Here is an 8,168-nt window from a genome sequence, read left to right on the forward strand (position 1 = left end):
TATAAAAACAAAATAAAAATATTTATGATAGAGTAAAATTAACAAAATACTTATTGTTCATGTTTTATATTGTTTTAAAATAGCTAGATATTTTTAAAATGTTAGTGAAAATATGTATTTTAAATTTTTGACTATGTTTTGTTTTTTATTTACATAGAACCGGGTCAATCGGTTTAACTAGTAATCCACCAGTTGAACCAATGACCCAATAATCTAGTAATCTGATCGGTTCAATCACTGATTCGGTTCTACTAGAAACACATTTTAAGAATTATTTTAAATATTAACTCTCGAAATTCCATTAAAATTTGTATCCTTAATACCGAAAATTTGTATCCATTTTTGGTTTTGTTTTCCGGTCTGGGAAGAAGTGTAAGTGTAGTGCTTGAGAGGTCAATCCGTCGGCACGCTGTAAACTGTTACCAACAACACTTTCTTCATAGGTCAGAGGTAGGGACACCACACTTCGCACCTTTCTTTATAACAACTCTCTCTCACTAACACATACCCCCTTGGCAGTAACACCACATCCACTGTCACACACGCAAACACACACTGTCATCACTTTCCCAATATTTATTTATTTATTACAAAACAATCAATTGCTCTCTGAGATCTGATCTGCATACACATATATACATCATCGCAAAGCTGGGATTTTGATATTATCCTCTGGCACCCAATTGGGTTTTGATCTAGCCCAGTAAGCTTCTTTTGTTTGTTTTTCGCGAATTCCTTACTTCCTTTTTATGATGGATCTGGAATGTTAATATGTTATCTCTACATGGCTGTGTTTGATTTGGTAGTTGCTAATAATATGTGTATTGAATGCAGCCAAGCTTTGTTTTTTTTATTCGTTGCTATTAATGAGTAGTGGTAGTAGTAATGGTTACACTTTCTTTTAATGCTTACGTTGTGTTTTTTTTTTTTCCATTGCGTTAGATCTGGGAGTTTTGTTTGATTACATATATGCTTTCTATTAAGTACTTGCTTGTCATTTAAGGTGATTAGTTATTACTGTTTTGGATTTAAATCCGTGGAAGCTTCCTTGATCTGGTTTTTCTCTGCAAAAGATTTTTTTTTTTTTTGCTTGTGAATTTGGATCATTGGTTTTAATCTTTGGATCCATCACTTTCACTGATTTGCTGTGACTTTGCTGTATGGCTACTTGGCTAGCATAATTGCCATTGTTGCTTTCTTTCATTATCTTATTGTTTCCTCAATTATGGAAAAGAATTGGCTTGAAAACTATGTGTGATTATGTGAATTTTGTTTTTTGAGTTATACCTTTTATATTTTTATTGGACTAAATTGCAATGACTTGAGTTACACTAAAGGGTTGTGTGTGCTAGATTACTTGTTATATTATCCTTCTATTAATTTGTGAATATACGTAGTCTATCATAAAGCTTGCTTTAGTGATTGGTTGCCCTGATATCATCTATTGAACTTTGCATCCAGAGATGTAAAAGTTTTAACTTTGTTTCTACACGTGGATCTCTTCTCTATGTCTCATCATTAAAAAGCTTGAAATTGGTTGATATATTTGGATCGGTTTTTCATTGCCTTAGTTTAAACTTTGTATTGTAATGTTCTGCTTTTGTGATTGCATAGTATTGATTCTTTTGAGCTCTATCATTTGATCAAATTTCAAAACATAGCACTGTAATGAATTCTTCCTGTAATTATTTTGTTGACTTCTGTTCCTTTTGCTATTTGCAGGTTGATCACTAAGTTGGCCTGGTGTGAAGAATCTGTTTATGATTTATGAATTGTGATTCAAATTTGAAGTATTAGAGTTGCCACTTAAAGAGTTGCAATTTGGATTGGTGTTACTTTCAACTAATAAATGTCGAGGGGAAGAGCTGATGGATCACCGAAGAAGCGTTTAATTGCTTCCATTTGTGTTGTGGCAATCTTTCTTGGTTTCCTGTATGTCTTTGGTGGATCCATCTTTGGCTCTCAAAATGGTGGTTCATCCACTCTTGACTATGGAAAATCGTTGAAACGACTTGGGTCATCATATTTGGGTTCGGATGATGACACTGATAGCAAGCAAGATGAATCTTCATCGAATTTAGGGAAGGGAGATGTGGAAGATGATATAATACCCAAGAGTTTCCCTGTAAGTTGATTTATAAGTTTAGATATAGATTATATTCACACAGATTCTTCCCAAAACATCCTTTAACCAGTCCGTCTTTTTGTATTCAATAATTATGAACTTGGGTATATTCCTTTTGTTCCAAATTAATTTTCCAACCTTGAGTCCAGTTATAGAGCTTATTTACATTTAGTATGAAGTTGAAGAAAAAGTATTCCATTCAAGTAACAATAGATTCTTAGTTGGATAATGAAAATAATTCGTAATAACATAAATAAGTGGACCGACACAACCCACAGAAAAGTCCAATGTAGTTATACTGTTGGCTTATCATCATTCTCATTGTGTTTCTGATGTTTCTCTCTCTGAAGGTCTGTGATGATCGCCATTCTGAGTTGATTCCTTGCTTAGATAGACATCTTATCTATCAAATGAGGATGAAGCTGGATCTGTCTTGTTTCTCTGATCCCTATTAAGTGGCCACAAAGCAGAGATGAGGTGTGGAAAGCAAATATCCCACATACTCACCTTGCACATGAGAAGTCTGAGAAGTCTGATATGGTTGTCAAAGGTGAAAAGATAAACTTTCCTGGAGGAGGAACTCATTTTCATTACGGTGCTGATAAGTACATTGCATCGATTGCTAATGTGAGGCTAAGTCTGACTCTACTAGTGTTTGCTAAAAAAATAGATGCAATTATGTATTTTGTTTTTAGTATTTGGAATACCATAGGATTTTAGTATTATGTGTCTATCTTTCTAGATCTTTATTTTTATTAAATGGCTCAGAGTATCCCTATATGAAGATTTGCTATGATTTCATGGAGAAATTATAATCTTACATTCTATTTTGCATTGCCAGATGCTCAACTTTTCAAACAATAATCTAAACAACGAAGGAAGGTTGCGGACAGTGCTTGATGTTGGCTGTGGTGTTGCTAGTTTTGGAGCTTACCTCCTTTCATCTGATATCATTGCAATGTCCTTGGCACCAAATGATGTGCATCAAAATCAAATCCAGTTTGCCTTAGAAAGAGGAATTCCTGCATATTTGGGTGTCCTGGGAACCAAGAGACTCCCTTACCCAAGCAGATCTTTTGAACTTGCTCATTGTTCTCGTTGTCGAATTGATTGGCTTCAAAGAGATGGAATACTACTACTTGAACTAGATCGATTGTTGAGGCCAGGAGGTTATTTTGCATACTCATCTCCAGAAGCATATGCACAGGATGAAGAGGATCTAAGGATATGGAGAGAAATGAGTGACCTTGTGGGACGCATGTGTTGGAGAATAGCTGCAAAAAGGAACCAAACTGTCATTTGGCAGAAACCTTTGACAAACGATTGCTATATGGAAAGAGAGCCTGGTACCCGCCCCCCTCTTTGTCAGTCTGATAGTGACCCAGATGCTGTGTGGGGAGTAAATATGGAAGCTTGTATAACACCTTACAGTGATCGTGAGTACCCTTTTCTCAATGTTAGTTATGGTTTTTGCATTATCTGACTTTGGTGATTCTTTTTGGAGCTATTTTATGCCTGCTTCCTTAGTGGCATGCATTGTATTTTTATTCTATGGTTTCTACTATCCGTTCCAGCACGAAGAGTTATTTCCCTATAATATCTGCTTCGTTATGTAGTATGTGTCTCTCCAAGTTACATTGAATTGGCCTTAGAACTGAATATTGCATTCTTTGCAAAGGAATACCTCTTAGAAAACTGCTTTTGAACTGAGTGTGGTCGAGTATTTGAGTATGAAACTTGTTTGATATAGGCCTGTGTGTTGCATTTACACTACTGATTAGTTGTAGAAGCTCCCTAATTTGCTTCAAATTCATGTCACCTGCGCACCAAGTTGCTAAAATTTTGCTTAAAATTTTATTTTTGATTTGTTTAATTTTTAATTAAAGAATATTTTTATTTCCTTTATCAGATGACAACAGAGTTAAAGGTAGTGGATTAGCTCCATGGCCTGCAAGATTGACTAGTCCTCCTCCTAGACTAGCTGACTTTGGCTATTCAAGTGATATGTTTGAAAAGGACACGGTAATTGAAAATTACAATTTTTCCGCTTCATGATGATTGTGATATTTATTCATTCGTTGTATACTGCGCAATTCATAAGCTTAATAAACAAACTGTTGGGTTAAATTTTGTCATGTGGTACAGGAACTTTGGAAAAGGAGAGTAGAGAAATACTGGAATCTCTTGAATCCTAAAATCAAATCAAACACACTGAGGAACATAATGGATATGAAAGCACACATGGGTTCATTTGGAGCTGCTCTTAGAGATAAGAATGTTTGGGTGATGAACGTTGTACCCAAAGATGGATTAAACACACTCAAGCTCGTCTATGATAGAGGCCTCATAGGCACTACCCATGATTGGTATTGAAGCTCTTTCACCTGAAATTTAAATATTTAGTTATCACTTCTTTGATATTGTTCGACACATTCAAGGCATCCTTTTTTTATGAACTGATTTGATTGACGTCTGGAATTCTGGATTTGATAAAAAAAAAGCATTATTTCAATCCAGATTGATTTAATCTTTTATGTTGTTTGTTCCTCCAGTTCATGAAAGATTAGATTTGATCAGATTTTCATGTGTCATATCCTAACAGGTGTGAAGCATTTTCAACGTACCCTCGAACCTATGATTTACTCCATGCATGGACTGTCTTCTCCGACCTAGAAAAGAAGCTTGATTCCCCCTCCACCTGGATACAAGGTGAAAATCCATTGAGCATAGATGTGATCCTCAGCATATCCTTGTGTACATTTATCTGATTTTAGTAACATTGATTGTTTCTCTGATGCTGCAGATCCCTATTAAGTGGCCACAAAGCAGAGATGAGGTGTGGAAAGCAAATATCCCACATACTCACCTTGCACATGAGAAGTCTGATCAGAATTGGATGGTTGTCAAAGGTGAAAAGATAAACTTTCCTGGAGGAGGAACTCATTTTCATTACGGTGCTGATAAGTACATTGCATCGATTGCTAATGTGAGGCTAAGTCTGACTCTACTAGTGTTTGCTAAAAAAATAGATGCAATTATGTATTTTGTTTTTAGTATTTGGAATACCATAGGATTTTAGTATTATGTGTCTATCTTTCTAGATCTTTATTTTTATTAAATGGCTCAGAGTATCCCTATATGAAGATTTGCTATGATTTCATGGAGAAATTATAATCTTACATTCTATTTTGCATTGCCAGATGCTCAACTTTTCAAACAATAATCTAAACAACGAAGGAAGGTTGCGGACAGTGCTTGATGTTGGCTGTGGTGTTGCTAGTTTTGGAGCTTACCTCCTTTCATCTGATATCATTGCAATGTCCTTGGCACCAAATGATGTGCATCAAAATCAAATCCAGTTTGCCTTAGAAAGAGGAATTCCTGCATATTTGGGTGTCCTGGGAACCAAGAGACTCCCTTACCCAAGCAGATCTTTTGAACTTGCTCATTGTTCTCGTTGTCGAATTGATTGGCTTCAAAGAGATGGAATACTACTACTTGAACTAGATCGATTGTTGAGGCCAGGAGGTTATTTTGCATACTCATCTCCAGAAGCATATGCACAGGATGAAGAGGATCTAAGGATATGGAGAGAAATGAGTGACCTTGTGGGACGCATGTGTTGGAGAATAGCTGCAAAAAGGAACCAAACTGTCATTTGGCAGAAACCTTTGACAAACGATTGCTATATGGAAAGAGAGCCTGGTACCCGCCCCCCTCTTTGTCAGTCTGATAGTGACCCAGATGCTGTGTGGGGAGTAAATATGGAAGCTTGTATAACACCTTACAGTGATCGTGAGTACCCTTTTCTCAATGTTAGTTATGGTTTTTGCATTATCTGACTTTGGTGATTCTTTTTGGAGCTATTTTATGCCTGCTTCCTTAGTGGCATGCATTGTATTTTTATTCTATGGTTTCTACTATCCGTTCCAGCACGAAGAGTTATTTCCCTATAATATCTGCTTCGTTATGTAGTATGTGTCTCTCCAAGTTACATTGAATTGGCCTTAGAACTGAATATTGCATTCTTTGCAAAGGAATACCTCTTAGAAAACTGCTTTTGAACTGAGTGTGGTCGAGTATTTGAGTATGAAACTTGTTTGATATAGGCCTGTGTGTTGCATTTACACTACTGATTAGTTGTAGAAGCTCCCTAATTTGCTTCAAATTCATGTCACCTGCGCACCAAGTTGCTAAAATTTTGCTTAAAATTTTATTTTTGATTTGTTTAATTTTTAATTAAAGAATATTTTTATTTCCTTTATCAGATGACAACAGAGTTAAAGGTAGTGGATTAGCTCCATGGCCTGCAAGATTGACTAGTCCTCCTCCTAGACTAGCTGACTTTGGCTATTCAAGTGATATGTTTGAAAAGGACACGGTAATTGAAAATTACAATTTTTCCGCTTCATGATGATTGTGATATTTATTCATTCGTTGTATACTGCGCAATTCATAAGCTTAATAAACAAACTGTTGGGTTAAATTTTGTCATGTGGTACAGGAACTTTGGAAAAGGAGAGTAGAGAAATACTGGAATCTCTTGAATCCTAAAATCAAATCAAACACACTGAGGAACATAATGGATATGAAAGCACACATGGGTTCATTTGGAGCTGCTCTTAGAGATAAGAATGTTTGGGTGATGAACGTTGTACCCAAAGATGGATTAAACACACTCAAGCTCGTCTATGATAGAGGCCTCATAGGCACTACCCATGATTGGTATTGAAGCTCTTTCACCTGAAATTTAAATATTTAGTTATCACTTCTTTGATATTGTTCGACACATTCAAGGCATCCTTTTTTTATGAACTGATTTGATTGACGTCTGGAATTCTGGATTTGATAAAAAAAAAGCATTATTTCAATCCAGATTGATTTAATCTTTTATGTTGTTTGTTCCTCCAGTTCATGAAAGATTAGATTTGATCAGATTTTCATGTGTCATATCCTAACAGGTGTGAAGCATTTTCAACGTACCCTCGAACCTATGATTTACTCCATGCATGGACTGTCTTCTCCGACCTAGAAAAGAAAGATTGCAGCCAGGAGGATCTGTTGATTGAGATTGATCGTATCCTCAGACCATCCGGTTACATAATCATACGTGATAAACAACCGGTGATCGACTTTGTAAAGAAGTACCTAACCGCATTGCACTGGGAAGCAGTGGCAACTGCAGATTCCAGTTCCGACTCTGACCAGGACAGCGACGAGGTTGTTTTTATCGTCCAGAAGAAATTGTGGCTGACCAGCGAAAGCTTTAGGGATACAGAATAGGAAGCTAAAAAAAGGTTCAATTTCTTACGTATATATTCTGGGATCAAAAGCATGCCCCCAAAGCGGTGAAGCAGTGAACAATGTTCATTTTGTAGCACTAAAGAATGTGTTTTACATTGTTTTGTTCTAATTTTTCTTCTGTTTGATTCACATTTATATTCTATAATGATTCATGTCACTAAGACATAGGACACCAATTGCATCATGTTACAGGCTCATTCAATATTTTTGCCTGCATTTGGGTATTGTGTAAGCTACCTTAATAATGAAGACATCGTAGATTTAATGATGAGAAGTTAAGATTTTATTGTCACTTCTATGTTAATGTGTGTATCTGTATATACTCTTGTTAGAATTTCTTCTGTTTTCAGGTTTTGCATTCTTGTGTTTGTGGGTTTTCTTAGCTTGTTTTTATGTCAGTTTTAAGTTTTTAACTAAACCTTAGGAGATATTAATTGTTGATTAGGTTGATAGCTGTAGTGTTTTTGGAACACTAAAGTTTCTTTCGAAATAATTTTACAGATAAAAGTGAGTCAGTGTAATATGTACTGTAATAATATTGAGTCAAATTATCAAGTTTTGTGTTGTACTGGTACATAGTTAAAACTTAAATTTTTGATGTTCTAAGAGACAGACTCGAGAATGATGTTATCTTTTTGGGATTGCGATTATACTGAAAGAAAAGATTTATATTAAGGCGAATACTCCGCTTACGTGTTAAGATGTATAATTAAATCATTATTGGATGTATAATTAAATC

General features: G+C 35.6%; 1 pseudogene; it reads left to right on the forward strand.

Moving 5' to 3' along the window:
* Positions 457–7,727, forward strand: LOC107615809 (annotated as a pseudogene).

This window comes from Arachis ipaensis, chromosome B09, assembly GCF_000816755.2.
Source record: "Arachis ipaensis cultivar K30076 chromosome B09, Araip1.1, whole genome shotgun sequence".
NCBI lineage: Eukaryota > Viridiplantae > Streptophyta > Magnoliopsida > Fabales > Fabaceae > Arachis > Arachis ipaensis.